We start from the raw sequence: 7500 nt of genomic DNA on the forward strand, positions 1-7500 counted from the left end.
ACCTAACTCAAGTTGTCCCTTAACCTAACTCAAGTTGTCCCTTAACCTAACTCAAGTTGTCCCTTAACCTAACTCAAGTTGTCCCTTAACCTAACTCAAGTTGTCCCTTAACCTAACTCAAGTTGTCCCTTAACCTAACTCAAGTTGTCCCTTAACCTAACTCAAGTTGTCCCTTAACCTAACTCAAGTTGTCCCTTAACCTAACTCAAGTTGTCCCTTAACCTAACTCAAGTTGTCCCTTAACCTAACTCAAGTTGTCCCTTAACCTAACTCAAGTTGTCCCTTAACCTAACTCAATTTGTCCCTTAACCTAACCCACGTTGTCCCTTAACCTAACTCAAGTTGTCCCTTAACCTAACTCAAGTTGTCCCTTAACCTAACTCAAGTTGTCCCTTAACCTAACTCAAGTTGTCCCTTAACCTAACTCAAGTTGTCCCTTAACCTAACTCAAGTTGTCCCTTAACCTAACTCAAGTTGTCCCTTAACCTAACTCAAGTTGTCCCTTAACCTAACTCAAGTTGTCCCTTAACCTAACTCAAGTTGTCCCTTAACCTAACTCAAGTTGTCCCTTAACCTAACTCAAGTTGTCCCTTAACCTAACTCAAGTTGTCCCTTAACCTAACTCAAGTTGTCCCTTAACCTAACTCAAGTTGTCCCTTAACCTAACTCAAGTTGTCCCTTAACCTAACTCAAGTTGTCCCTTAACCTAACTCAAGTTGTCCCTTAACCTAACTCAATTTGTCCCTTAACCTAACTCAATTTGTCCCTTAACCTAACTCAATTTGTCCCTTAACCTAACTCAATTTGTCCCTTAACCTAACTCAATTTGTCCCTTAACCTAACTCAATTTGTCCCTTAACCTAACTCAATTTGTCCCTTAACCTAACTCAATTTGTCCCTTAACCTAACTCAATTTGTCCCTTAACCTAACTCAATTTGTCCCTTAACCTAACTCAATTTGTCCCTTAACCTAACTCAATTTGTCCCTTAACCTAACTCAATTTGTCCCTTAACCTAACTCAAGTTGTCCCTTAACCTAACTCAAGTTGTCCCTTAACCTAACTCAATTTGTCCCTTAACCTAACTCAATTTGTCCCTTAACCTAACTCAAGTTGTCCCTTAACCTAACTCAAGTTGTCCCTTAACCTAACTCAAGTTGTCCCTTAACCTAACTCAAGTTGTCCCTTAACCTAACCGACGTTGTCCCTTAACCTAACCGACGTTGTCCCTTAACCTAACCGACGTTGTCCCTTAACCTAACCCACGTTGTCCCTTAACCTAACCCACGTTGTCCCTTAACCTAACCCACGTTGTCCCTTAACCTAACCCACGTTGTCCCTTAACCTAACCCACGTTGTCCCTTAACCTAACCCACGTTGTCCCTTAACCTAACCCACGTTGTCCCTTAACCTAACCCACGTTGTCCCTTAACCTAACCCACGTTGTCCCTTAACCTAACCCACGTTGTCCCTTAACCTAACCCACGTTGTCCCTTAACCTAACCCACGTTGTCCCTTAACCTAACCCACGTTGTCCCTTAACCTAACCCACGTTGTCCCTTAACCTAACCCACGTTGTCCCTTAACCTAACCCACGTTGTCCCTTAACCTAACCCACGTTGTCCCTTAACCTAACCCACGTTGTCCCTTAACCTAACCCACGTTGTCCCTTAACCTAACCCACGTTGTCCCTTAACCTAACCCACGTTGTCCCTTAACCTAACCCACGTTGTCCCTTAACCTAACCCACGTTGTCCCTTAACCTAACCCACGTTGTCCCTTAACCTAACCCACGTTGTCCCTTAACCTAACCCACGTTGTCCCTTAACCTAACCCACGTTGTCCCTTAACCTAACCCACGTTGTCCCTTTGCCTAACATAGTTCACTGCTCGGAATCTCTGGTGTCGTTGTTATCCTCATGTAGATGTCTTGCGAGTGTTGCTTACTTTCCACATATTCCTGCTATCCACTGTCAATTGTACTGCAATAGGACTATATCGCCGACCCCCCCCCTCCCCCCCCTCTGTCCCCCTCTGTCCCCCTCTTTGTGTCTCTGTCCTCTCAAGCTGGTCGGTCTGGCGTTTGAGTGTTAAATGAGCCTCGCAGCTGTTCAGTTGCATTCAGATGTCGACGCCCTCAGTGTACGTCGTGGTATGGTCTGTGTCCATTGTCCGCTGATGTCGTACGCGTAACCCACACGCTGTACCGATCATCGGTCGTTACGTACAGAGTGAAGTAGTGTGATACGTGTGACCGTACGCTGGCTGTGCCCAACGGTGTCGAATCTCAATTTCCATATGTTGTGCTTGATGCTACTTGTCTCGTCTCCCAATAACAGCTAGGTTGCACTGTGGTACGCCGTAGAGGCGTGTGGGAGGAACGTACGAACGCATTGTATGTCACCCTGGGTCGCTGGGGGTGGTGGTGCGGTGAGTCAGGTCAGGTCAGGTCAGCGTGAGCCGTCTGATGTAGTGACGCGTGTATTCCGACTTTGTCGTATTGCCTCACACAAAGTGCTACCCTGGTGGACCGCGTTCCATATCTGGGACATGCCGCAGATGCCGGTTGACAGTGGATCGCGGAAGGTACATCGCATACGTGCGCGGGCCACCTTCCACGTGTTCTCTTCTGCACATGTCGCAGTGTGTATGTGGTCTGATGTAGCGTGTCGTGACACATGACATCCTGGCATGCAAGAATTGTTGAATTCGCAAATGTAGGTGGACATCTACGTTTACTGCCCAAGATACGCAAATGAACTGGAAATCCGTTGTTGAGCGGTTGTTCACGCTGGAGGTGAATCTGTGATGGCGACGATCGGTACAGCTATTAACCGGTTGTTTCAGCGGTACCCGCCACATCCACACGCGTGACTAGGCCCATGTGGGTATGAAGCGATACGCGGCGGTGGCTTGGTGGGACTGTTCCCGGCCGGTGAAGGGGGGCCGCCCGGCGTGTTGGCCGCGCGCTGCGTGGGCGCACGCGCAACAGGCGGCTGGTGGGGGGCGCCGAGTGGCAGGAGCGCCAGCCGACGGGCCCGGCAGGCGGCGCAGCTACGCTGCGGCGCACCCTGCACGCGGCGCCTGGCGGCCAAAGTTGGTTCAGCCGAGCCCGGTGCGAAGCGCGGTGGACATCTGCAGTGTGCTGGTCTGATTGAGGACTGTGTGCGTTGAGGATGCGCCGCCGCCTGGCACTCGGCGCCGCGACGCCGTCTGCTGCTCGGTCGCCCCAGCGGTTCTCGCAGGTGGTTTGTATCGCAGTTGTGCGGACGTGTTGGCGCGTGCGCTGTGCTGGGAGAGTTCGCTTCTACACCCAAGTGGGGCTTTGCCCTTGTGTGGCGCTGGCGTTGGAGCTGCCGGTCACCATAGGTGGCGCGTGTTGTCTCCCGCCGGCAATGCCACGACAGCACGCTCCCGGGCCTCTGTCGGCAGCGGCAAGCTCAGTTGGGAGCAAGGGTGTTCGCACTAAAACCGTCTACTCGCCTAACTCCGGGCGATTGCGCCTCTCTCGAAACCGACCAAGTACCTAGGACGGCGCTGCGCGCCGCCGGGACCTGAGAGGGTTTCGAGGTGTATCGTGCAGGGGAGCTCGGCCTCCTCCTGTTTGCAGAATAATTGAGCGGACGCTTGCGTGTTCGCGCGGGCCCCCGGGACACACTCCCGGGCGGCCGGCTGCTCAGCTCTAGTTGACGCAGCTCCCTGGTTGATCCTGCCAGTAGTCATATGCTTGTCTCAAAGATTAAGCCATGCATGTCTCAGTACAAGCCGCATTAAGGTGAAACCGCGAATGGCTCATTAAATCAGTTATGGTTCCTTAGATCGTACCCACGTTACTTGGATAACTGTGGTAATTCTAGAGCTAATACATGCAAACAGAGTCCCGACCAGAGATGGAAGGGACGCTTTTATTAGATCAAAACCAATCGGATTGGCTTGTCTGGTCCGTTTGCCTTGGTGACTCTGAATAACTTTGGGCTGATCGCACGGTCCTCGTACCGGCGACGCATCTTTCAAATGTCTGCCTTATCAACTGTCGATGGTAGGTTCTGCGCCTACCATGGTTGTAACGGGTAACGGGGAATCAGGGTTCGATTCCGGAGAGGGAGCCTGAGAAACGGCTACCACATCCAAGGAAGGCAGCAGGCGCGCAAATTACCCACTCCCGGCACGGGGAGGTAGTGACGAAAAATAACGATACGGGACTCATCCGAGGCCCCGTAATCGGAATGAGTACACTTTAAATCCTTTAACGAGTATCTATTGGAGGGCAAGTCTGGTGCCAGCAGCCGCGGTAATTCCAGCTCCAATAGCGTATATTAAAGTTGTTGCGGTTAAAAAGCTCGTAGTTGGATTTGTGTCCCACGCTGTTGGTTCACCGCCCGTCGGTGTTTAACTGGCATGTATCGTGGGACGTCCTGCCGGTGGGGCGAGCCGAAGGGGTGCTTTCGCGTCCCGAGGCGGACCCCGTTTAAATCCTACCAGGGTGCTCTTTGTTGAGTGTCTCGGTGGGCCGGCACGTTTACTTTGAACAAATTAGAGTGCTTAAAGCAGGCAAGCCCGCCTGAATACTGTGTGCATGGAATAATGGAATAGGACCTCGGTTCTATTTTGTTGGTTTTCGGAACCCGAGGTAATGATTAATAGGGACAGGCGGGGGCATTCGTATTGCGACGTTAGAGGTGAAATTCTTGGATCGTCGCAAGACGAACAGAAGCGAAAGCATTTGCCAAGTATGTTTTCATTAATCAAGAACGAAAGTTAGAGGTTCGAAGGCGATCAGATACCGCCCTAGTTCTAACCATAAACGATGCCAGCCAGCGATCCGCCGCAGTTCCTCCGATGACTCGGCGGGCAGCCTCCGGGAAACCAAAGCTTTTGGGTTCCGGGGGAAGTATGGTTGCAAAGCTGAAACTTAAAGGAATTGACGGAAGGGCACCACCAGGAGTGGAGCCTGCGGCTTAATTTGACTCAACACGGGAAACCTCACCAGGCCCGGACACCGGAAGGATTGACAGATTGATAGCTCTTTCTTGATTCGGTGGGTGGTGGTGCATGGCCGTTCTTAGTTGGTGGAGCGATTTGTCTGGTTAATTCCGATAACGAACGAGACTCTAGCCTGCTAACTAGTCGCGTGACATCCTTCGTGCTGTCAGCGATTACTTTTCTTCTTAGAGGGACAGGCGGCTTCTAGCCGCACGAGATTGAGCAATAACAGGTCTGTGATGCCCTTAGATGTTCTGGGCCGCACGCGCGCTACACTGAAGGAATCAGCGTGTCTTCCTAGGCCGAAAGGTCGGGGTAACCCGCTGAACCTCCTTCGTGCTAGGGATTGGGGCTTGCAATTGTTCCCCATGAACGAGGAATTCCCAGTAAGCGCGAGTCATAAGCTCGCGTTGATTACGTCCCTGCCCTTTGTACACACCGCCCGTCGCTACTACCGATTGAATGATTTAGTGAGGTCTTCGGACTGGTACGCGGCATCGACTCTGTCGTTGCCGATGCTACCGGAAAGATGACCAAACTTGATCATTTAGAGGAAGTAAAAGTCGTAACAAGGTTTCCGTAGGTGAACCTGCGGAAGGATCATTACCGACTAGACTGCATGTCTTTCGATGTGCGTGTCGTGTCGCGCAACACGCTACCTGTACGGCAGTGGCCGTGCGCCGCGTGCGGAACCACGCGTGCCTCTCAAAACTAGCGGAAGTGTTGTTGTTGTGTGGTACGAGCGCTGAAGCTCTGGAGCGGCTGGCCTGCGGTACCTGGCGCCTGGCGCCGGTTTTGAATGACGTTCGCCCGAGTGCCTGTCCGCTCCGGTGTGGAGCCGTACGACGCCCATCGGCTGTGAGGCCGTTGGACACAAAAAAAATAGTGGAACAGGGGCCGTCAGACGCCTCAGTCCCGCAAATGCTACTGTCTTGAAAGAGACAGTGGGAGACTGAAAAGGAAAAGATCACCCAGGACGGTGGATCACTCGGCTCGTGGGTCGATGAAGAACGCAGCAAATTGCGCGTCGACATGTGAACTGCAGGACACATGAACATCGACGTTTCGAACGCACATTGCGGTCCATGGATTCCGTTCCCGGGCCACGTCTGGCTGAGGGTCGGCTACGTATACTGAAGCGCGCGGCGTTTGTCCCGCTTCGGAGACGTGGGAGTGTCGTGGTCGCCTGTGTGGCCGGCCGCGTCTCCTTAAACGTGCGATGCGCGCCCGTCGCCTGGCGGTTCGCATACCGGTACTTTCTCGGTAGCGTGCACAGCCGGCTGGCGGTGTGGCGTGCGACACCTCGTACAACGACCTCAGAGCAGGCGAGACTACCCGCTGAATTTAAGCATATTACTAAGCGGAGGAAAAGAAACTAACAAGGATTCCCCCAGTAGCGGCGAGCGAACAGGGAAGAGTCCAGCACCGAACCCCGCAGGCTGCCGCCTGTCGTGGCATGTGGTGTTTGGGAGGGTCCACTACCCCGACGCCTCGCGCCGAGCCCAAGTCCAACTTGAATGAGGCCACGGCCCGTAGAGGGTGCCAGGCCCGTAGCGGCCGGTGCGAGCGTCGGCGGGACCTCTCCTTCGAGTCGGGTTGCTTGAGAGTGCAGCTCCAAGTGGGTGGTAAACTCCATCTGAGACTAAATATGACCACGAGACCGATAGCGAACAAGTACCGTGAGGGAAAGTTGAAAAGAACTTTGAAGAGAGAGTTCAAAAGTACGTGAAACCGTTCTGGGGTAAACGTGAGAAGTCCGAAAGGTCGAACGGGTGAGATTCACGCCCATCCGGCCACTGGCCCCCGCCCTCGGCAGATGGGGCCGGCCGCCCGCGCGGAGCAATCCGCGGCGGGGTCGTGTCCGGTTGCCTTTCCACTCGCCGCGGGGTGGGGCCGTTCCGGTGTGCGGTGGGCCGCACTTCTCCCCTAGTAGGACGTCGCGACCCGCTGGGTGCCGGCCTACGGCCCGGGTGCGCAGCCTGTCCTTCCGCGGGCCTCGGTTCGCGTCTGTTGGGCAGAGCCCCGGTGTCCTGGCTGGCTGCTCGGCGGTATATCTGGAGGAGTCGATTCGCCCCTTTGGGCGCTCGGGCTCCCGGCAAGCGCGCGCGGTTCTTCCCGGATGACGGACCTACCTGGCCCGGCCCCGGACCCGCGCCGCTGTTGGCTCGGGATGCTCTCGGGCGGAATAATCGCTCCCGTCAGCGGCGCTTCAGCTTTGGACAATTTCACGACCCGTCTTGAAACACGGACCAAGGAGTCTAACATGTGCGCGAGTCATTGGGCTGTACGAAACCTAAAGGCGTAATGAAAGTGAAGGTCTCGCCTTGCGCGGGCCGAGGGAGGATGGGGCTTCCCCGCCCTTCACGGGGCGGCGGCCTCCGCACTCCCGGGGCGTCTCGTCCTCATTGCGAGGTGAGGCGCACCTAGAGCGTACACGTTGGGACCCGAAAGATGGTGAACTATGCCTGGCCAGGACGAAGTCAGGGGAAACCCTGATGGAGGTCCGTAGCGATTCTGA

The 7500-nt window shown here is 54.1% G+C and overlaps 3 non-coding genes across 3 annotated transcripts in view; all 3 read left to right on the forward strand.

Moving 5' to 3' along the window:
• The first annotated feature begins 3695 nt into the window (after positions 1 to 3695).
• LOC126332494 (small subunit ribosomal RNA) lies at positions 3696 to 5588 on the forward strand. Its single transcript, XR_007563742.1, has one exon. It is a non-coding gene; the product is annotated as a small subunit ribosomal RNA (ribosomal RNA).
• Positions 5589 to 5950: 362 nt separating this feature from the next.
• On the forward strand, positions 5951 to 6105 carry LOC126332492 (5.8S ribosomal RNA). Its single transcript, XR_007563740.1, has one exon. It is a non-coding gene; the product is annotated as a 5.8S ribosomal RNA (ribosomal RNA).
• A 188-nt stretch (positions 6106 to 6293) lies between these two features.
• LOC126332491 (large subunit ribosomal RNA) overlaps positions 6294 to 7500 on the forward strand; it is a 4222-nt gene continuing 3015 nt past the window's right edge. Inside the window, exon 1 of the ribosomal RNA XR_007563739.1 lies at positions 6294 to 7500. This exon is cut by the window's right edge and continues 3015 nt beyond it. This is a non-coding gene — a ribosomal RNA (large subunit ribosomal RNA).

The sequence above is a fragment of the Schistocerca gregaria genome, unplaced genomic scaffold (assembly GCF_023897955.1).
Source record: "Schistocerca gregaria isolate iqSchGreg1 unplaced genomic scaffold, iqSchGreg1.2 ptg001471l, whole genome shotgun sequence".
Taxonomy (NCBI): Eukaryota; Metazoa; Arthropoda; class Insecta; order Orthoptera; family Acrididae; genus Schistocerca; species Schistocerca gregaria.